Source organism: Magnolia sinica, chromosome 13 (genome assembly GCF_029962835.1).
Source record: "Magnolia sinica isolate HGM2019 chromosome 13, MsV1, whole genome shotgun sequence".
Taxonomy (NCBI): domain Eukaryota; kingdom Viridiplantae; phylum Streptophyta; class Magnoliopsida; order Magnoliales; family Magnoliaceae; genus Magnolia; species Magnolia sinica.
In genome coordinates this window covers 66,471,384-66,495,305 of record NC_080585.1, presented here as the reverse complement: position 1 = coordinate 66,495,305, position 23,922 = coordinate 66,471,384, and positions in this window count along the sequence as shown.

The following is a 23,922-nucleotide window of genomic DNA, read 5'->3' as shown; positions in this document are numbered from 1 at the left end:
CACATCACATAGGCTTGGTATGCATCAAGTGGGCCGCATCACATGGGCCTGGTATATATCACAATGGGCCTTATGATGATTAAGGAGTGGAGGATGCTTGAAGATATAGCAGAGTATGATTTTGAGTTCGGTCTACAGTCTTTTATCATGCAGTTATCGAGCCTGACGATTCAACCCTCTCTTGTCGCAAGGGTGATCAAGGCTCAGCAGGCTGATGAGTCGTTACAGAGTTATATGGTTGAGGTGACATTTGAGAGTTAGTCAGATTGGCAAATTGGTTCTGATGGTGGACTTCGCTTCAGAGGCCGATTATGTGTCCCGGATATTCCTAAGTTACATAAAGATCTTATGACCGAGGCATATCGATCGCGATTTTCTATCTACCCCGGCTCGATGAAGATGTACTGTGACATGAGGTAATAGTATTTTTGGGTGGGGATGAAGCGTCAGATCGCCATTTTGTGGCCAAGTGTGACACATGCTAGTGTGTCAAGGCCGATCATCAGAGACCCCCTGATCTATTGCAGCCGTTGAGCATCCCGTGTGGAAGTGGGAGCACGTGTCGACAGATTTTATTATGGGCTTACCGAGGACTCAGCGCCGTCATGACGCCATCTGAGTTGTTGTGGATCGTCTGACAAAGTCGGCACATTTTCTTACGATGCATGTAATTTGGTCTATGGACCGGCTTGTGAGGTTATTTATCGAGGAGATTGTGAGACTACATAACATTCCGATCTCAATCGTTGCTGAGCTTTCAGAGATCGATGAGGACTAATTTGCAGATCAGTACCGTGTATCATCTGCAAACCGATAGCCAGACCGAGAGGGTCAACTAGATCCTTGAGGATATGCTTCAGGCCTACGCGATTGATTTTGGGGGTAGGTGGATTGAGCATTTACGATTGGCTGAGTTCACATACAACAACAGCTATCAGGCGACCATTGGCATGACTCCTTTTGAGGCACTATATGGCAGACCATGCATATCACCTAGTTGTTAGACCAAGGTTGGAGAGCGTCGTCTCCTAGGTCCTGAGCTTATGCAGTAGACGTCAGAGGCTATCGATATCATCAGGCAAAGGATGCGCACAACTCAGATCCAGTAGAAGTGTTTTGCTGATCGTCGGCGTCATCCCTTGGAGTTTGCTATAGGGGACCATGTGTATCTCAAGGTCTAGCCTATAAAGGGCGTAGTTCGATTTAGAGCGAAGGGCAAGCTTGTCCCGAGATTCATAGGACCTTTTGAGATCACTGGGCGAGTTGGCGTCATGGCCTACGGCTTACCTTGCCATCTCAATTGTCTAGAGTCCACAACGTCTTCCATGTCTCTATGCTGAGGAAGTGCGGGTCAGACGTATTTCCTGTTATTGATTGGCAGTCATTGGAGGTTCGTGAGGATGCTTCTTATGTTGAGCAGTCAGTTCGTATCCTTGATCGGAAGGAGCAGGTTCTCCAGACCAAGGTCATTCCCTTGGTGAAGGTTCAATGGGGTCACCATTCTATTGAGGAGGCTTCTTGGGAGCGCGAGGCCGAGATTCGAGAGCACTATCTCCATCTCTTTAATGATTGATTATGTGTTATATTTTATATGTTGTTTTCAATTTTATATGATGATGTTATGTTTCTTTTTCCTCATGAGTTATGGCTAGTTGCGATGATTATGTAAATTTTGAGGATGAAATTTTTATTTGAAGGAAAGAGCTGTAAGACCCGTATCTTAGTCTGTATCATTCTGTAGATTCCCACGATCCTCCCTGTCGAATTTTGACAACCCGTGACCTATAACTGGTAATTGCGCGTGACCCTAAGTCACACGATGTCAACCCGAGACTTGTACCCTAGCGACTGCGCCGTCGCCGCGTCTCACATGCCAAGGCAATACCCTGGCCAGGAGATGTGAGCCCGCGTTCAGTTCGAGGAAAACACCACGCGTTGCAAAACACAAGAGAATCTCTACCCTAATGTCACATCAATCAATCAATCAATCAAGTCAAGTACACATCACATCTCCAACCCATGCTTTCTTCCTCCCCAAGACAAGCAACCTACCCTAAGTCAATTCTCAAGTCAAGTACATCTATCACTCAGATCCATCACTCACATCTCTCATCTTTCTCATCTCTCTTACATCTCTCATCTCTCTCATTCTCAAGTAACCCAAAAATAAAAAATCCAAACATTTAAGCTCTTTCAAACCTCTAAGAGAACTTTGTGTGTGGCCCACCTCTTACCCCTCTCATCTCCCATCTCAACCCTCCAACCTTCATCAACCTCCATCAAAGAGAGACACAAGGAGTTTGGCATTCCATCGGACCAAGAAGATCAAACGGCGGGTATTTTATAGGCCTAGATTTCATGTTTTGATGATGGGCCAAGTGGGGCCTACCAATTGATGGTATGGATCTCACTTTTGACCCTAGATGTGGCCAATGGCCCACCATGATTCACATGATCATTCCATGATGGGGCCATTCTCCATAGACCCCATCATGATATTTACTTTCCTAGTTAAAAGGGCTTATCCAGACCTTTCATTTTGGTGGAGGATGAATCTTCACCGTTGATTTTGATTTGGTGGGCCCACATGCAATGGGACCCACTTGATGTATGTTGTAATTCATGGAAGGGAGGGCCCATAGTGTCGGGGTCCCTCCATTAGTCGCTCTCTCTCTCCCTCCCCCTTTCTTTCCCTAATTTTATGGCCCATTTGTGATGTATGTATCTCATCCATATTGAGCACTAAGTGGACCCAACCGGGGCCCACGTTGCAGCCACCTTGCTGCCACTTTTGAAAGGTCTGGATGATGGGAAATATAAACATTAGGTGGACCTTGCATGGCCAGATGGGCCAGCCCAGAACCTACTGGACGTCATCCAGCAGGGTCTGGACATTGGATGTGATGAAAATAAAAATATCAGTTTGATTCTAAGAATTTGGGTGGGCTGCTCATGTAGGCTCCACCTTGATGTATGGATCTAATCCATGCCATCCATCCTATCTCCTAGCTCATTTTAGGCGTAAAATCGAAAAATGAAGCCAATTAGAATATCTGGCGGGCCGTATCATAGAAAACAGTGATTCTTACTGTTAAAATCTGTTAGGGGCACTTTGATTTTTTACACACCAAAACACATTGAATATTGGGCTTGTTTGGTCCGTCATGAGCCATAAAATCCAACCAGTGGGTTGGATCCTCCTAATGTGGGCCCCACCTAGGAAAAACCACATCAAAATAAAAATATATATATATATATAATTTCATGTAGCAGGCGCTGCTGCTGTTGACGTCCAGAGGACGTTGTAGCAGCGTCCTGTTGCGCCGTTGGATGGAAAGGGCTGGGACCGTGGGTCCCGGCCCCGATGCATGTGTTTTATCTATGGCGTCCAGCCATTTTGATTGGGCAGACGGCCAGTGGACCCCACCCCTGATGGATTCCAAACTGTCCATCCTTTTTGGCAAGCTCATTTTAATGCTTGAGCTAAAAATGGGGCAGATCCAAATGTCTGATGGGCCACGTACGTGGACCGCACCCCTAATGGATGTGTTCCATCCCAAACCATCCATCCTTTTTCTTTGCTGGGCCACCTTGAGGCATGTGTGGTGGGCCCCATGTGGGACTCATCTGCCTAAGCTGGATTGGTTGGAGTACCCTCACACCAGCTAATAGTTGGTGTATTTATGGCAGCAGATTTATGGACCACGCCATGATGTATACATTGTGGCCCACACCGTCTAGGTGGCTGGATAGTGGGCCACGCCGTGATGTATATGTTATATCATACCATCTATCAGGTGGACCACACTGCAAAAATCAGCAGGATTGAATGCCTACCATTAGAAACATTTAGGGCCACGGAAGTCTGGGATTAATATGAAATTTGTTTTTCATCTTAATTTAGGTCTTTGCGACCTTATGAACAGATTGGATGGGAAATGAATATTATGGTGGGCCTTATGAGTTTTAAACAGTGAAAGTCATTATTTTTGCTGCTATTTATGGTGTGGCCCATAGGATGCGGCCCACTCGTTATATATAAAGCCCATTGTGATGTGGTGTGGCCCATAGGATGCGGCCCACTCGTTATATATGAGGCCCATTGTGATGTATTTAAGGCCCATGAGTGACGCCCATTGTGATGTATTTGAGGCCCATGGGCGTGGCCCATTGTGATACGTTTGAGGCCCTTGTATGAAGCCCAATGCAATATATGAGAGGCCCATGAATGAGGCCCAATGTGATGTATGTGTGACCGTTACGTTGTGTAAGAATCCCTTATGTAGGCCACTCCTTGTGAGCAATGTTGGTTAGATGTCCACATTGATGGGCAATGATGGTTAGATGTCCTCATTGTGACCTTCCCTTAGGCCTTATTAGGCCCATTTGCATCATGCCCTTAGTGGGTTAACCCAAATAAGTGGGTCTCATTCGCCATAGACGGATGGCTTTGTGCCATCGGATTTGATATAACCACGGCCGAGGGCCGATCTTTTTATTATGATTGATCGGCTGTTCATCTATAGACCCTGCCTTGTTTGTATGCTGATGGCTGATGCCGATTATGAGTATATAACAACATAACATCATGATACATGCCCATACGCATCATTTGCATGCTTGTGATAAGATGAGTGATTGATCATAGCACATGCCATTGGGCAGATTGTTATGGGACTCCCTGGTAAAGGGAGATGCCCACATGAGCGCGCGGTAAATGCATGATTGCTGTATGACTGGATTGCTTGATTCATGCATCTCGCATTGTGTGATATGTATATTGTACGCCCTAACGATATCAGGGTCGTAGCCTCCACAGGTATATTATGGTTGGCAGGATTGGACACCAAAAATCTTGTTCTACATGGGGTGTTGTAGATGTCCCTGGGTGAAATTTTCTAAACCCTTATGGTACCAGGAGATTGCTCCAACGTCTAGACCGAGTAGATGCATGAGTGCTCAGTGCCGAATACCAAGAGGCCACGCTTTCCACTCTATCGTGGTCGGTTGGAAGGGGGTGCGGCCTTACCCACCCGAGTGGAGGGGGCAAAACTAGGCTGAGTTTGACCAGCTCGAGGAATGGGTCCACTATCGACGAGTCGTGCCCGATATTAGTAGGTGGATAGTGAGGTCTCTTCCACTCACCTTGTTGCGCGCGATGGGGTAACAATCTGGTTTTGAGTGTACTAGACTCTGATGATATTCCAGAGTTGAGCTATATTGATATGTGGACTTAGATGAGGATTGGTATGCTTGAGTTGCATCTCCCATCGCATGGCCTTGGTATGGCCGACATCATTCATGCCTTGCATCGCATGGCCTTGGTATGACCAATAGTATTCATGTATTCATCAGCATTTTTCGCATTACTCTGATATTGCATAATTATATTACTACATTGCATACACACTTTCACCACCCTCTAAACTTTTCATTAGCTTATGCACGACCATTGCGTGCAGGTGGCATTGGATCGTAACAGCGTTGAGGCAGGAGTGCATAGCAGATCATCTTGGAGCTTATATCTATCATCATTGTATTTTCGTTTATACGCATTGTACCTATAAGTTTTTTTATCATAGTGGAAATGTGATGGAGTTTTTAGTTGTTGTTTATGGGTTATGCCTTTAGTTATGCTTATTATGAATTAAACTAACGTTGAAAATCCTCCTCGTAGGATCTCAGGATCGGAACTTGGTGGATGGGCGCTGGGAGCCGAGAATGGGGTACTACGGAGGCTGTCGGCGCCGGATTCCGCGATCAGTAATTTTGTGAGCTCGGTTTTCGAGTTTGGGGCGTGACATAATCCATCCATCAAGGTGAGCCACAATAGGAAAAATAGAGAGAGAGAGAGATAGCATAGTGGAGGGACCCCGCCACTATGAGCCTCTATTACATTACAATACATACATGCGATCGAAGTGGGCCATTAGCCACACCTAGGGACCAAGATGGGATCCTCACCATTGATTGGTGGGTCCCACTTCCCCTATGCAAGAAAATGAAAAGATCTACCTAAAGAGCACCCACTGATTGCTAATCTTCTTGGTCCGATGGAATGTCAAACTCCTTGGCTCTCCCTTTGATGGAGGTTGATGAAAGTTGGAGGGTTGAGATGGGAGATGAGAGGAGTAGGAAGTGGGCCACACACAATGCTCTCTCACTCCTTGGGAATGCTTGGACGTCCACCTCTCATGGTTTCTTGGGAGAATGGGTGGAGAATGAGAGAGAGAGAGAGGTTGTAAGAGAGGAATGGGTAGAGTGATGGGTGTGAGTGATGGGTGTACTTGACTTGAGAGTTGACTTTGGTTGAGAGAGGGATGGGTGAGTGATGGATGTGTACTTGACTAGTACATTGATTGATTGATTTGATGTTTGGTAGAGATTCTTTTGGATTTTATAAACTCACGACATTTTTCTCGAAATAAACGCAGGCCCACAACTCTTGGCCTAGGTATCGTATTGGTGTGCGAGATGCAGTGTTGGAACCATGGCGACAGTGTGGTCGCTAGGATACAAGTCTCAGATCGAGCTGACTCAAATTTACGGGATACTATTTAGGGTCACGCGCAAATGCCAATTACAGGTTGCGGGTTACCGAAATTCGATAGGGAGGATTGTGAAAGTCTACGAGGTATGGTCTAAGATACAAGTCTTACACGATGGCAAACAACAGGATTTACCAATCCCACAATCTCAATTAAGAAAAGAAGATATCTAAAGCTATCGCAAATCTATTATAATTTGAGTCATAAAAAACCATTGAAAATTGGAAATATTCCTTAAAATCAACTAGAAATCAATGAAGTTCAACATAAACATGAATTAAATCAAAATAAACATCCCAGTCACGCTACAAGCTTCACCTCTTAGCCCTAGCTAAGAGGTTTAGCCAACCATAGACATGATTGAACTAAGAACTCTAAAGAAAAACATAAAAACAACTAAGGAAGAAGAAGAAAACACTCTTGGTAGTGGCTCTCCACGTTTTAGATACACTCCTTAAACCTTAGATGATGCCTAGGAACGTCCTAGGGACTCTTACTTATAGTTGTGAAGCTCCACCTTACGCATCGACTTAGAATTTCTGCAATCCGTTGCGAAACCGCCTCAATTTATGTAGTCCGCATCGACTCCATGTTACGCATCGGTCAGACAAAAGTTGGGTTTGGTTGGACCAAATTAAGATTGAAAATCACACTTTCTCACTAAACAGTTTTCTGTAATTTTAGTCGGACCGAATTGGCTCAGATCGGACCGAAATGTCTTGTTTTCTGCTGCAGATTGTACATTCTTTCAAGTCCTTTCTTCATCCTTTATACTTGGTTTCCTTGAATCTTTGGCATGTGAATTCTTTACTCTTGGTCTCCTAATATCCATCTTTTGCCTTGCTGATTCTTGTGCATTAAATCCATGCTTTTAGCATTCTTTTCAATCTAAGCTCTCAAATTCACCTTGCAACACAAACAAGTATAAAATATACCATTAAGCCTTATCATGTTCATAAAATCAAGATATAAATAGGGGAAAATATGCAATATTTGACACTCAACAAGCATTGGCCACATTAGCTCTTAATGTGGCCCAAGTCATCGCCCCTTCCATGATGGCCGCGGTAAATGAGAACGAATAGCAAGCAGAGGGTTCACAACCACTGAGGGCAGGATCACATGGGTCAGCACCCATGGTTCACACAATAACACAAAAATAAATACGGCAAGTGGTGGTTGAAACCATCCGAACAGAAAGAGAAAGGGAAAACTTAGGGAAATTCTATTTTCAAACACCATATCCATGCGAAGTCGAAGATGTACCATTTCCAACTAACTTCGAGTATCCAAATTTTCAAAAATTTAACAAAGATGGGTCTCTAGAGGAGCCTCTCATGCATTTCATCATGACCATAGGCAATTTCTCTATAGTTTCACAATATTGTTTACAATTGTTTAGATTATCACTAACAAGAAAGGCCTTCATATGGTATTCTGGTTTAACCCTATAATCCATATGTACTTGGGATCAGCTGTAGGATACCTTCATGGTAAATTTCTTTTCATCTAACAGAGACAGTAGCATGATCGAATTATCTTCCATACGACAATGAGAGGGTGAGGCGATAGATAAGTTTATTGATCGTTAGGAGACTCTGGAGGCATCGTGCCGACAACTCCCGAGGGTAAGAGAACAAGTAAAAATGTGCTTGAATTATATGGAAATAGGAGTCGCGTTCGGCTTGACAAGCGCAAACATATGGACTTTTCATGATCTTACCACTAAAGCCCATCTGGTTGAAGCCATGACATGAAAAATGCCTGCCTTTCAAACTGAAATGGAGCGTCGAGGTTCAGGTCAAGTGGCGATGAATGTGACTGATAAAGAAAGGAAAAGGGAAGACCCCTATGGAAAACAAAGAAATGACAGAAGAGCTGACAAAGACTATTACATGGATCAGACGAGTGATAAGCGACCTAGACAATATGATGATCATGAATGATATACGCTTGAAAGGAAAGACGTGCTCCCCATGATGAATCAATTATTAGCTGCAAGGACGCTCGAATTACCCCAACCAAAATCCTCAGAAGAAGTAAAGAAGATAAAAGAAAAGAATTAATGCCACTAACATCGCATGCTTGAAAATCCAACTAAAAACTCTTCACAATAAAAAAATATACTTCAAAAAATGATGAACCGAGGTGAGATTGTAATAGAAAAGGATAAAGATCAAGGCATGAAAGTAACAAAAAATATGGTGTCTGTTGAGACTCAAATATTGCATATTTATCCCTTTAATTACATTAGTTTTCCTGACATTTAATTGATAATTTGATTCAATTATATACGTTTTTGTCATGCGAAGTGATTCAGAAGCTTATCATGCATATGCACTTAAAAGGATGGATTTAAAGCTCAAAAAAAGATAATGAAGAATTGGAGATTTGGAAGTCATTAATGAAAAATTCACAAGCCAAAGATCCAAGGAAACCAAGTGAGGAATGAAGAGAATCGAAGGTTTAAAGTGAAGAAAATGAATCCTGAAAATTAGCTAGAAAAATGATATTTTGAAACTCTGAGTCTGAAAGAGAAAGTCTTGAAATAATTCCAGAAATAGACTTCGATGGCTTATGAATTTCGGGCTCAACTCGCTGGACAGTTCTGGACAAATTTCGATGGAATCGAAGATAATTCGATGCCATCGAATGTGCAATCGAAGATAGTTCGATGACATCGAAGTTTGCCATCAAAGATGCATAGGGTGCGTAAATTTGAGGCAGTTTACAAACTTTTCTGAGGCGGTGTGAACGTTTGAGTTACAAAAGTATTTAAAGGAATCCATCGGCTATTCTAAATCATCTTCTAGGGTTTGGAAAAGGAGAGAAGGCCTAGGTGGAGCGACGACAACGTTCTTCCACTTTCTTATTAGGCTAATATCTTAGCTAAGGCTAAGGGATGAAACTTATAGTTTATTTTGATGTTTATCTTACTTTGATTCAAGTTTATGGTTGAAGTTCCATTGATTTCTAGTTTAACTATAAAAAAAAAATCAGTTTTCTATCTTTTATTGTGAATCCAATTACAGTATATGCTTGGAAAGCTTTTAATATCTTCTTATCTATTTTGCAACTATGTGATCTATAAAATTTGTGATTTACCATTATCTCCTAGGCATGGTAGATGGTTGAATTCCTTGCGATCATTACATTGGTGCTTCATGAGGGAACTAATCCAATGAAAGTTCAGATTATGTTTCAACTGCTCCCTCATCCGATTAGATAGGATAGGACTTCCATTACAATCGAGTTATCATTGAATAAAGTAGATTGAATATTGAAATTTTTATAAGTGGATTTGTAAGGCCCATATCATAGTCCGTACTGTTCCTTAGACTCCCGCGATCCTCCTCGTTGAATTCCAACAACCGCGACCTGTAGACTGCGTTTGCGTGCGACCCTAAGTCGCATCCCGTAGATCTGAGTTGGCTCGACTTGAAACTTGTACCCTTGTGACCGCACCGTCGTCGCGTCTTGCACACTAATGCAATACCCAGTCTAGGAGTTGTGGGCCCGCGTATATTTCAAGGAAACGTAACACATTTTTGAATCCTAAGAGAATCTCTACCCAATCTATCACATCAATCAATCAAGTACTAGTCAAGTACACATCCCATCACTAGCCATACTTCCTTTCTCCCCAAGACAAGCAACCTACCCCCTATGTTAACTCTCATGTCACTCACAGCCATCACTCACACCCATCACCCTTGCAACCACCCTCTCTCTCTCTCTCATTCTATACCCATCCCAAGTAACCAAGAGAGGTGAGAACGTCCAAGCATTCTAAGGAGAGAAGAACCCAAGTGTGCAGCCCACTTCCTACCCCTAATCTCTCATCCCAACCCTTCAATCTTCATCATCCTCCATCAAAGAAGAAGCCTAGGAGCTAAGGAAACCAAAGAACCAAGAAGAAGATCCAATAGTGGGTGTTCATAGGATTAGAGTGTGGTTTTGTTGATGGGCCAAGTGGGGCCTACCAAATGATGGTATGGATCATATTTGGGACCCAAGGTGTGGCCAATGGTCCACCATGATACATATATGAATCCCATAATGGGGCCATTCTCCATGGACCCCACCATGATGTTTATTTGATGTCTAACATGTAAGGGGTCATCTAGACCCTAGATTTGTGGTGGGGATGGTATCCCTATCTTGATTTGTTGATACAAGGGCCCACATGATTTTGGGGCCCATCTTGATGTATGCATTGTAATTGCTAAAGGAGCTCATAGTAGCGAAGCTCCTCCACTACACGTCTCTCTCTCTCTCTCTCTCTCTCTCTCTCTCTCTCTCTCTCTCTCTCTCTCTCTCTCTTCTCTCTCTCTCTCCCTTATATGATGGCCCACCTATGATGTATGTATTTTTATACATACCGTCCACCAAGTGGGACGCACCCGCTGTCCAACCAGGGCCTACCCTGCTGATCACCTGGCTGTCCATTTTGGACAGACCTAATTGAGAGGGAAAACACAAATATCAGCTCGGTCGTGAGCTAGTGGGCCACCTACATGGACCCCACCCAGATGTATATGTTGAATAGCCTCACCGTCCAGCATGTGGACGACGGGGCCTTCCTTGATGATGTGTGGCATCCACATCGTCCAGCAAAGGACGGTGGGACCCACCTGATGTATGCATTTTATATTCACACCGTCCAGTCCATTAGACGTGGACCCCATCATGACGTGAGTGTTTTATCCATGCCATCTAGTCCACTAGACATGGACACCACCTTGATGTATGTACCTGATCCACACCATCCATCAAATTTCCCAACTCATTTTAGGCGTTGAGCTAAAAAATGAAGCCAAACAGAATCTCTGAGGGGCCACATTGTAGAAAATAGTAGTTTTGGTGATATAGATTGTTAGGGCCCGCTGTGATGTTTTTATACACCAAAAAATATTATATATTGGACTCGTTAGACCTGTTACGAGCCGAAGAGACCAATAGTCGGAGTGGATGGTCCTGATGTGGGCCCCACCTATGAAAAACCGTAAGATTACGAATAAAAATAAAAATTAAAATAACAGTTATAGGTGTTGGACGTTGTTGTTGTTAGCATCCAGAGGGCACTGCAGCAAGCAGCATCCAACTACTTGGAAATGGATGAATAGTGGGTCCCACCACAGGTCCCACCGTGATGTATGTCAAGCATCTATACTGTGCATTTGATGGGTCCCCTCCGGTTAATGGTCTACCCCAAAAATCAGTCGTACATAGAACTCAGGTGGCCCACACCATCTAAAATCATGTGAAGACATGCTAAATCATATAAAAGCACTTTTTGGGGTCCATTTGAGATTTGGATGCATCTGAAACTTGGTCTGATCCCTTACCCAAGTGGGCCACACATAAATGGATCGGCCGAATTTGTGAACCACACCTCGGTGGCCCAACAAATGATTATGAATATTTTAATGGAGGGTAAACCTCTCAACTGTTATGCATAGTGTATCCCACACAAGCCATAGATTGACTTGATTTTAAGTCCCATGCCCCACCATGATGTGTGTATTATACACACACTGTTCATTCATTTCCTTAGGGATATGGGTCCCATTGTCTTGAGAGACCCACCCTACGTATGTGCCCCAATCATGGGCTACCTTAGGTAGGCCCACCATGATATATGTGTTGTATATAGGTTGTCCATCCTTTTCTCTGGGCCATGGGCTGCCCCATGAGGTCCACGATGATGTATGGGTTATATGCACACCGTTTGCCCTTTTTTTGGGGCCGTGGGCTACCCCATGAAGCTCACTTTGATGTATGTATTACACACCCTATCCACCCAATTTTCCTAGGCCATGGGCTATTTTATGAGGCCCGCTATTATGTATTTGTTACATATATGCTGCCCATCCACTTCTCCAAATGGTATAAGGGTCGTGGGCCCCATTGCAAATTAGATTCCAATCCCAAATGGGTCGCACCTTAGGAGCCATAGTAGTTAACGGTCCACAGTTGTAAACCTCCCTAGGGCCCATTGTTAAACATATACCTTGTTGGGTTAACCCAATCCATTAGGCCCCCATTGATGTTAGAGAATAAACATCTTCCCTTATCAGGCTATCACAAATCGTTAGGCCCCATTGACAATACCCATCTCACCTTATTGGGCTAACCCGAACCATTGGGCCCCATTGATGCTAGTGCCTTCCACCTCGCCTTGTAGGATTATCCTAGCCTTAAGGCCCACGTTGTTCGTACCGGGCCTCCATAGGGAAGCCCAGTTCATGGCATGATAGAGTGGATGAGGAAGCCCACTTATTGCACTTAGGCTCATCTTCTTGACTCCCTTTGTTGTATGCCCATTAGGTTCACCCCATGAGGTCTATCCTCATTGATGTTAGTGTTACCCATCTCACCCCATTGGGCTAACCCAAACCATTGGGCCCCCATTGTTGATGGTACTCCCACCACATCTCATAGGAATATCCAAACCTTGAAGCCCACTTTGTGTACACATCGGGCCTCCATAGGGAAGCCCAGTTTAGTGTATGATTAGGAGGGTGAGGAAGCCCACTTGTCATACATAGTTTCACCCTCTTACCTCACCTTGCTGTATGCCCATTCAACTCACCCCATGATGCCCATTCTTGATATAAGGATGTCCTCTAGGCCATCCATTGTTAGTATGAGAGTACATCATCACCCCGTACAATAGATGGAAGAATATGTGGTATCAGAATTGGTATATCCATTGTCGGACCTTACCTTGAAGTATGGACTAGATCCGTCATCCTTTTGTGGACCCCACCAGGCATTAAGGCCGATTGTTGTTTGCTATGTCTGATAACATACTAGTGTACTTAATTTAGTAGGACACACTGAGAACATGCTTAGTATTATATCATGATACCTGCCCATACGCACCATTTGTATGCCTGATATGAGGAATGATTGATCATAGCATATGCCATTGGACTGAGATGTTTATGGGACTCCCTGTGAGACGGAGTTGCCCTACATGATCGCGCGGTACGTGCAGGTTTGATGTATGACTCATGCATCTCGCATTTGTGTGACATGATCACTTGACGCCCTAGTGACATCATAGCTGTGGCCTCCACAGGCATATCATGGATTACCAGATGGGACACCAAAAATGTTTGGGACTCAGCATATGGGCACTTTGGAAGTTCATGGGTGAATATCCTATACCTCCGTGGTCAGGGAATGCTCCAACATCTAAATTGAGTGGATACATGAGCACCCGAGTGCTGAATACCAGTAGGCCGCATCTCCCACTGTGTCATGGTTGGTTGGAAGGGGGTGTTGCCTTATCCGCCCAAGTGAGGGGGCTATAAGCTAGGTTAAGTATGACCAGCTCGTAAATGGGTCCGCTATTGACAAGCCAGGTAGGTATTGGCAGACTACTGATTAGGCGGATAGTGAGGTCTTTTCCTCTTGCTGGTTGCACTGCTAGGGAGGCGGCAGCCAGTGTGGAGTGTACGAGACCTCAGTGATATCCCAGAGATGTATGGTACTGATATTGTGATGCCCCGTCACTGTTGCACATGTGGGCGAACGCTGATGTGGACGGGCCTAAGGGCCTAAGCGAGCTACCAGTGGTTGGCAAGCTACTGTGCTAACGGGATACTATGCATACAGTGGGACAGAACCTTGTCCCACATTGGAAGTGTTATGTAGTTATATGTGGACTTACTGAGTAGGAGTTGCGTACTAAGCATCTCATACATTCATTCACTCTCCACTCAGGTTGGTGGTGCACAACTAAATCATTATGTGTACCTTCGAAATGGCCATGATTTCGGTTGGGTACGCGACCAACCTGAGATCAAGAGTTTACCACATTAAGTCTAGCTATCCAAATTTAGGAATGAGACTGGCTTGGATAGAAGTCCCTTGTGATGAACCCCATAGCTTGCGATATCACGTACGATTATCCAGACTACACACTCCAGCTTTGTCATTTCTTGCACATTGTATATTGTACTGCATCCTCTGCAAATGACATTTGGTTTACTATGTTTCTTCATTGCATGGTTTAGAAAAGGCTGATGGTATTCGTGGACTCATCAAGATTTGCATATTTCATTGCATCCTCAGTATACGACATTTGGCTTGCCATGGTTTCGCATTGCATAGCTGATTTGCATCGCATCTTCAACATATGACGTTTTGTTTATTATGCCCTTGTACTCGAATGATTATGGACTTGCCAATATTTTCCATGTACTCTGATATTTATATGCTTGGCACATGCATTACACACACGTACACCACCCTCTAAGCTTCTTAATAAGCTTATGCATGACCGTTGCATGCAAGTGACGTTAGATCATAGCAACATTGAGGCAAGAGCACGTGGTCGAGCCGTGCGGAGATTTTATTATATATATGTATTTCCTTTCAGTATTGTAATCAAATGTTTATATTAGTGGATATGTGAAGATGATGTCGCCTTTGTGATTTGGGTACACTTGTGGTTATGCTTCTTTACAAAAAAAATCACACTGAAAATCCTCCTTGTAGGATCCTAGGATCGGAACCTGGCGTATGTGCACTGGGAGTTGAGAATGGGGTACTATGGAGGCTGTCGGCACCGGATTCGACGATCGAGAATTCTGTGAGCCTAGTTTTCGAATTTGGGGCATGACAGGATTCCTTGATCCTTAGTCTTTTATATTTATTATTCAAAACTCTTTTTATCTTGCTGGATTAAAAACCCAGATAACCAAGCTAGATTTAGATTAATTTTAGACCATGTTCCCCATTCCCTGTGGATTCAACCTCATTCTCACCAAGTTATTACTACATCGCGACCCTGCACTTGGGGTTGTGAACAAGTTTTTGGCGGGCATTGTCAGGGAGTGGTTGAAAAGACGGGCTATAGAAGTCCTAGAAATGGGGGGGGGGGGGGGGCAATAGGACAATGCCAAATAATTCGATATAATGAATAATAAATCAATGTAATACAATTTTGCAAAGTATTGAATTCCTGATATCAAATAGTTCTTAGGACAACCTTACGCCTAAAAGATTTAGGTAGGACAACCTTATGTTACGACGTCTTTGAAATCAAAATATCAAACTAATTGCAAAGAATAAGAAAAGCACAATAATACAAATAATAAAATCCAATTACCACAATGCACAAAAGAATTACAGTGGTTCAGTGCCTCAATGTAACCTACTCCACTCCTAAAATTACTACCCTCGCAATTTTGATATTCACTATTTCAAGGTCTTTCATGATCACTTAACAACCTTATACAGTTATTACGATTTTCAAAGGCTATCATAATTAAACCCACTTTGTGATTTTACGGGGTCACCACAAATAAACACACTAAAATTTGTGGGTTATCTCAGAAAAACCCAAACTAAAAGAAAATAAAAGACAATACTTATCTTCAATTTGGCAAGTCAAAGTCGTAACTATAGCTTGAATGCAGCGATCTTCTTCTTGGGATATTGATGAAGTCATTGTATGAGTTCAACCCAAAAAGATACAAAGGGATCTAATAGATTTTCAATGAAATAAATGAAACCTTATTGCTGCATATTAAATTCTCCATTTTCTCAAAGTAGAGTATGGATTACTCTATCAAAACAGTTTAATCTAACTTTGAGAAGGAGAATAAAATAAGCTAATAATAAAATATGAATTACAACATAAATAGCTTAAGGAGGCTTAAAGAATCTCTCTTTACAACACAATATAAGACTATAAATTTTCGTGGTTTAAAGAGTATGAGAAAGTCTCTATTTGTAGTCAAAGATCTGTGTAGTTTGGCTGGCCTAAGATTCAGTTTGGCTGGCTGAACTTCAAAGATTACGTTCTAATCAGAATCTGAAGATCGCAGGATAAAATCTTTCAAAACTTCTGTTATCCTAAGCCCATGTTTGGCTAGCCAAACACCTAGTTCGGCTGGCCTAAGCTTAGGTTTGGCTGGCCTAACTGGTCTAGATTCTGAATTTGTTCCATTGCTGGAAACTTGACAGAACCACCTTAGGTTGGCGGAACCCCACCTTAGGCTAGCCGAACCTACCGCTAAAAAGTTCTTTTAAGATCTGAATTTTGTCTAAATCTTGTAGGGTTGGTCCAAATAGTTAAGCTGGATGAACTAGACTTTAGGCTAGCTTAACTTGAGTCTATTTAATATCAAATGTGATTCTAAATATGCATGAGTGAAGTACACTTAACCTATGGTCAAACTAGGTTTATACTACCTGTAGGTTGATTCATACGAAGTGTTGTGAACCTCGAATCATGAAAGTCTTGCTTTGAGATGTTGAGCCTTCTTTCCAAATGCTTGATCGAGTTGATAACTTGTCTTCAGTCGAGCTTGCAAGCATAGCTGGACTACGAAATTTGACAAACTAAGATGTGGTTTAAGTATAAGGACTTACAATCTCCCCCTTTGTCAATTTTGTGACAAAACTCACTTAAACAAAATACAACTCGGCAAAATATATTACAACATCTCAAACAACACAAATTTTTTAAGTCGACACTATTAATCTTGTTACTCCCCCTGAGATCATGCATCTGTATTACTCCCCCTAAGCACTTAGTCATATCTGTAAACATATAGTTCATAGAGTGCATGCAAATATGTGTGCTCGTAAACGAGAGAAATGATGATATTGATCTCATATCCATATCACAAAAATAAAACATATTTCTCTCCCTTTTTGTCAGAAGTTGACAAAGGAAGAAGCAAATAATGAAATGCAATGGATTATAAGGAGTAAATAATATAAGGATTTAATAACATAAAATAAGTATAACATAGTGTCATATCCAGATGTATGTCAGTAAGAGTAAAAATATAGCAAGTTATTACAGACCAAGAGTATTTAATCAGAATCAGTTAAAAATAGAGGAGGATGGTACCAGCATATCAGGGTCATTGATCCTCAGACTCCTATTGAAATGATGAAAGTACTTTTTCATGTACTTTATTTGTTGTTTTTGAGAAACATGTAGGTCATCCACCTTCTTCCCTAAATTATCCAACCTCTCTGAGAACTAAGAGGGCTGGAAGTCGAAGTCATTGGTATCATCAAATTCTTTCAGATCTACAAAGATATCATCCATATTGACATCTTCTTCAGGAACACCTTCCTGATCTCCTCGCTGTTCAAGCCTTAGTTCAAGTTGCATCATGTTGAGATTAGCATTACTAAGTGGGAGCACAGACTTCGGTGCTTCAGTTGCAAGGCTTTGAACATTATAGTGTAATGTGATGCAAGTCATGAGATATCCAAAAGGAATAGAGCCATGATGAGGATGAAGACGATACTCGATGATCTGATAAGTGATCAAAGATGGAAGATAGATACAGATACCAAAAATGACTAAATGAAGGATACGCATCATAAAGGGAGTAAAGTCTATCTGATTCCGACGACAAGGATAAACATTCGAAGTGAAAATACGATGCAGGACATGGTATTTTAGAAGAAGATTGTAGGTGGGGAGCAAGTTATGGTTACACCAGGCTGCATTAAAACCACATAACTCCCTAGTGAGAGACTCTCTTTCCGTTTGGTACTTATCTTCAAAGATTGGTGGAATAGAGATTCCCTCTTCCGCCATATCAATATCTAAGATTGATGATATGATGGTGGGGTTAATAGAAACTATGTCTTCCACAAACTGAATAGAAAAATGTTAATTGATTTAATGACGTAGTATTTATAGATGCATACAACCCTCTTGCGATAGACGATAAGATGCACCACCCCACACAAAAATCTTTTCCCATCCTACTGCAAATAGAATTTCTACAAGACCGAATTAGGCAATATGGTTTGTATTAACGATGCGCTCAATGACAATATTATGGGTACAAAAATCCCACACATTTTCTAGATCATTTTCTGGTAAACGGATATAGCGCACAACCTAATTAGCGGATCGAGAGGAAGAACCAGTTTGTGGGCCTCGCACAGTACACTTAGAGCAAGATGTTATAATAGAAAATGACTAGATTTTGCAAAAGAAATACCAACAAATGGAATGAAAGGATCTAGATCAAATTTCTATCAAAAACCCAACAAACTAGGATTTTAGATTCAAAAAAAGATGATGAAATCTACAATAATGCATAAATCTAGAAGAAAACTCAAAAATAATCACTTATTAGGACACTAGAGTGATGGGTTGGCCGAAGGAATCCACAGGCTGATGGAAGAAGATGAGAATGGAATGAGGGTTTTGAAAAAAATACCTAATATAACCCATTTGCATATGGTTCGGCTAGCCTGAGCACGTACTCGGCTAGCCGAACCAGGCAGTCAACTTAAGGTTAGCCAAATATATATATATATATATATATATATATATATATATATATATATATATATATATATATAAAGACATGAATAAGCATTATTTTATTAAGAAATGTAAAACAATAAATTGCAATATAAAATAATTAAGAAATACTGCATAACCCAATATCATTTTTTAAATTCAAAAATCTAACAATATCAAGAGATTTTGTCAAAATGTCTGCAAACTGTTTTTCAGTATTAATATATTTAAGTATAACACATTTTCTTTCAACTAATTCTCTGATATAGTGATATCGAATATCAATGTGCTTAGTGCGAGAATGTTAAATAGGATTTTTAGATATATTTATTGCACTAGTATTATCATAGTATAAATGCATTGTTTCTTGATCAATACCATAGTCTGCTAACATCCTTTTCATCCACATTAATTGCATGCATGTATTTCCTGTTGTAATATATTCAGCTTCAGCAATGGATAATGATACTGAGTTTTACTTCTTACTCATCTAAGAGACATGACAATTTTTAATGTAAAAACATTCACCACTTGTGGATTTTCTATCATCCACATTACCTGCCTAATCAGCATCAGTATAACTAGCAATTTGTAAAGATGTATCATGTCACGCCCCAGACTCGATAACCGGACTCCCAAGGAACCCGATAGCCGGTTCGGGTCACAACAGCCTCCGTAGTACCCCATTCTCAGCTCCTGAAGCAGGTTCCGATCCTGGGATCATACAAGAAGGATTTTCATAATGCTATATCCATTCCAATATGAGCATACCCAAGATCACAACAAGTAAATCTCAGAAATAATAAAGCTACACATCGCAAAATCCACTATGAATTTGAACTTTTCAAGTACAAGGCTGAAAGGAAATACATAAGGCAACAGAAGAAAGAAGGAAATATCTGCAACACTGGGTCCTCGGCTCAACTCCTATCCAAGCTCCGCTGTTATAATGTTAACCTAGGATCTCCTGCATGCATCAATCATGCATGAGCTTATATAAAGCTTAGAGGGTTGTGAAAGTGTGTGACAATGGTGTTCAGAAGAAGATAGAGAATGTAGAAGGGAGTAATCATCAATACCAATACCACTAGCCTTACCAAGGCTGTCATGAATGCAAGAAGCTATACCAAGGCAGTACAATAATGCAAGAAGCCATACCAAGGCTATATAATGCAATGAGTACTGGGCACCATGCTAAGGCAATGTAATATAAGGCTTATACAGCCGATACAAATGCAATGCAAAGTGATGCCAGTCCTCATATCTAAACCACATATCAGTACCGTTCCATATAAGGGATCTACCGGGGTCAAGTACACTGCAGGATGACTGCTGCTCTTCAGGCCTGCACAATCAAAAGAGCATAAGAGACCTCAGTACCCACCCGTGGTTAATCAATCACCAACAAGGCTCGACGGTAGCAGACCCATTCACGAGCTGGTCAAACTCAACCTAACTATTGCCCTCTTTCTCTCAGGCGGGTAAGGCCACACCCTAACCCAACTGACTACACGACAGTGGGAGTCGCGGCCTAATGGTGTAAGGCCCTCGTGCGCTCATGGTTCCACCCGGTCACGGCGCTGGGGCAGATCCTTGGTACCATGGAAGTTTTGGAATTTTCACCCAAGGGTATCTTATGCACCCCATATGCTCAAGTAACATTTTCGGTGTCCAATCATGGCTATCCATGATGTATCTGTAGAGGCTATAGCCCTGGTGGAGTAAGGGTGATAATGTTCATATGTTATGCAATGCCAGATGCATGAATCACACAATCAACCATATATCAATTCCAAGCGCCCAACGTCCTTAAGAGGGGATACTACGTCCCTTGGGAAGGTATTATGCAATGCCCAATAGCACAATCATAACCACACACACACAGTGTCATTCAAGCATACAATGATGTACATGGGCCATGAAGATGGATCTAGACGCACTATGCGGCGATATACAAGGTAGTACACTCCTCCTATCCAAGAAGGAACCAAGACTAGGTACTTAGACAATATCCATAAGGAAATCCGACCTCTAGTGGGGGCCCATTTACCCAGGGTAGCCCACGAGACTAAGCATACAAGCTATGGGTCTAAGTAATGCATAAGTGAGCCTAGCAAGACTCTTAAATGAGCATCCAATCACACTTAGATATAATCGGGCCTAGAGGGGTTCATAATGGGGATATTTAACCACCATTCCCTAAAAGGTATAAGAACCATGAACTATATGGATAGAAGGCCTAAAGCCCACATTTAAGATTAAAAATAAGTGGTCATATATATATATATATATATATATATATATATATATATATATATATATATATCATAATGGGCCATAAGAGTAGGGGTCTAATGCTACATTCAACAACATGGGCCCCAAGAGGGGAATTAAGGCCTAAGACTCAATTCTCAATGGCCATAGAATTCCATACATTAAGTTGGACTTGGTGTGCAGCCTGTGTACACAATGTATGGCCCAAAAATAAGTTTAAGTTTGGATGAAATGGGCCCCACTACATCAGCCCAATAACTAGCAACTTAAGTGGGCAACCAAGGGCCCAATACCATCCTTATCTCAGCCCACAAGTCCATCAAAATGGTGGAAGTCAGCCCAATACATGGCTGGGCCAAGCTGGGTCGTCCCATCCTACTCTGGGCCCACGGGATGCCCTAAAAATCTTATCTAAGATGGGATCCTCATGTGATCACTAGAGGTGACCCAAAAGAATGCACTGATTAAGCCCAAAGATTATAAGAAAACATAAGTATGCAACATATACACATGTTCTCAATATGGTGAGCCCCACAGCCAAATAAAGTTTTAACCATAAAAATGTACATTTAAGGCCCTTTGATAGACTTTTGGCCCGTTTGACTTCCTGGACCTACTAAAGTCCATAAATTAATCAACTAAGTGGAAACAATCTCATGAAGGCCAACAATTTTCACAGGGGACCCCGCCAGATGGAGGGTGTGTATACATCATGAAAAGATCAAGTGGGCCTGCTACTGGATTGTGAGTCCAGCAGCAACCCAAGGCAGAGAGTGCTTCCATGATCGGGTGATCCAAGGCTTGAATGGCCTGGACCAACATATGTTGAGGTAGGCTCCATATAAATCCATATTGAGCCTCAAATAAACAGCCTAGGGCCTATGGTGGGCCTTTAATCATCCATAGAAAAACTTATGGGCCTACCTTAGGACCCGGAGGACATTCAACCTCAATTGGTTCCCAAGAGGTAGCCCGCTACTACATGAGCGTGAAATAAGGCCCAAGGCCTAAAACAATCCAAGGGCCTAGTGGGCAATATACATGGACCAACTAATAGGCAACATTATGGGCCCCTAAGTAAGTTTTGGGCCCAACCAAAAAAGTTACAAACCCACATATTTTGGTGGGCTTAATGGGCAGCCCGGTATTCTAACCATATGGGCAAATTCTCATGTTTAAAACAAGTGAATTGGGCCTCACATCTTGGCCCAAGTATGTGGGTAACTTAGTTGGCAACCAAGGGCCCAACTATTAGTCTATGTTGTCCCATAAACCCATCACAATAGCATAGAAAATATAGGTCCAAAGGTCTAATGGTCCTATTTGAAAAGTTCCAGCCCAACTGGACCTATAGAATCCTACAATTAAATATGTACATTGATCCAACTAAGCCCAACTGGGGTGGGCCTCAAATGTGCATTAATTAAGCCCAAAGCATGATAGGAAATGGGGCAAGATGTGTGTAAACAACCCTAAATCTGGTGGGCCATGCTACCCCAAACCAGGCACTTATGGGCAGCAAGTTTGGGCCTTATGCTAAAATTCCAGCCAGCCATATTCTGGGCCTGCTGGAGCCCAACAATAATCATAAAGGGTTAAGTATGAGTTCCCAGATGGCCCACATATATCTTTGTGGGTCCCACCAGAGGGAAGGACTGAATTTCACACATAAATAAGGGGGACTATACTGCTGGACTGAAAAATCCAGTAGTAGTCCAATGGGCCTGGGTGTCCCAAGGGTGAAAAGTGCTATGGGCCTGGGCAATTGGCCCAAAACACATCCAAATGGGTCCAAAAAATGAGTGCCACTGAGGGAGATAGTCGTGTCCCACATGTACCACAATTAGATGGATGTTGAGAGAAATAAATACATCAAGGTGGCCCATAAGGTGGGGTGGATGGCCAATTAAGGCTGGACGCCCCAGCCTGATGGGCTGGTCCAACCCGCACCATGGTCGGTATAGGGGTCCTTTAACTTTGAAACTTGGCAGGTATGTCCTATCAAGGGTGGGCCACACCTCTACAAAATTTTAGGATTTTTAGATAATCAAAAATATTTTAATTAAATTAAGGAATACAAGTTGTCTAGAGAATCTGCTAAGTGCAGAATTCTGGACAAACCCTGATTGAGCACCCAAAAGGGGTGCACCCAGGGTCTCTAAAAATTGGGAAAATTTGATTTCAACATCCCCACATATGTATAGTACAAGTTAGGGTCCACCAAAGTGGCCCACCTATTCAAAAATTATTTTATATTTTCAAGTTTCCAGACTGCAATGTTGTTGGAATTACAGCAGAAAATCCAGCAAGGTACCCATATTGGCCCACTCTTTTAGGGATCCAAATGAGGTTAGTTGAGGCTGAAATTTGGCATGCTCAAAGGTGGGACATATATCTTCAAAAATCATAAATTACTTGGTACAAAACTCCCCACCAAAGGCCCCAAATTCTGGCCTCAAGTTGGCCCAAAAATCTGTCCAGACAGTTCTGGACAACAATATGTAATTGAAAGGAATTAAATGTAGACATCTTTTACAATGGAATTTATCCCCAAAAAAATACGTTATGGACCACCCCAGTGGGCACCACAAATGTCCAAACCTTCCCCATCATCAAGAACCCCTTGCATGTGCCTCATTTAGGTGGATTTTGGGGCCACATGTCTAAGGATAGACTACCATGGGCGTCCAACCTCCTTGGATGGTCTGCATTTTATTTTAGTTTTTTGGTCCATAAGGTGGGCCACACACACATGATCAAAATCCTAACATCAAAGAAAAAAGGATCGGCCACAAG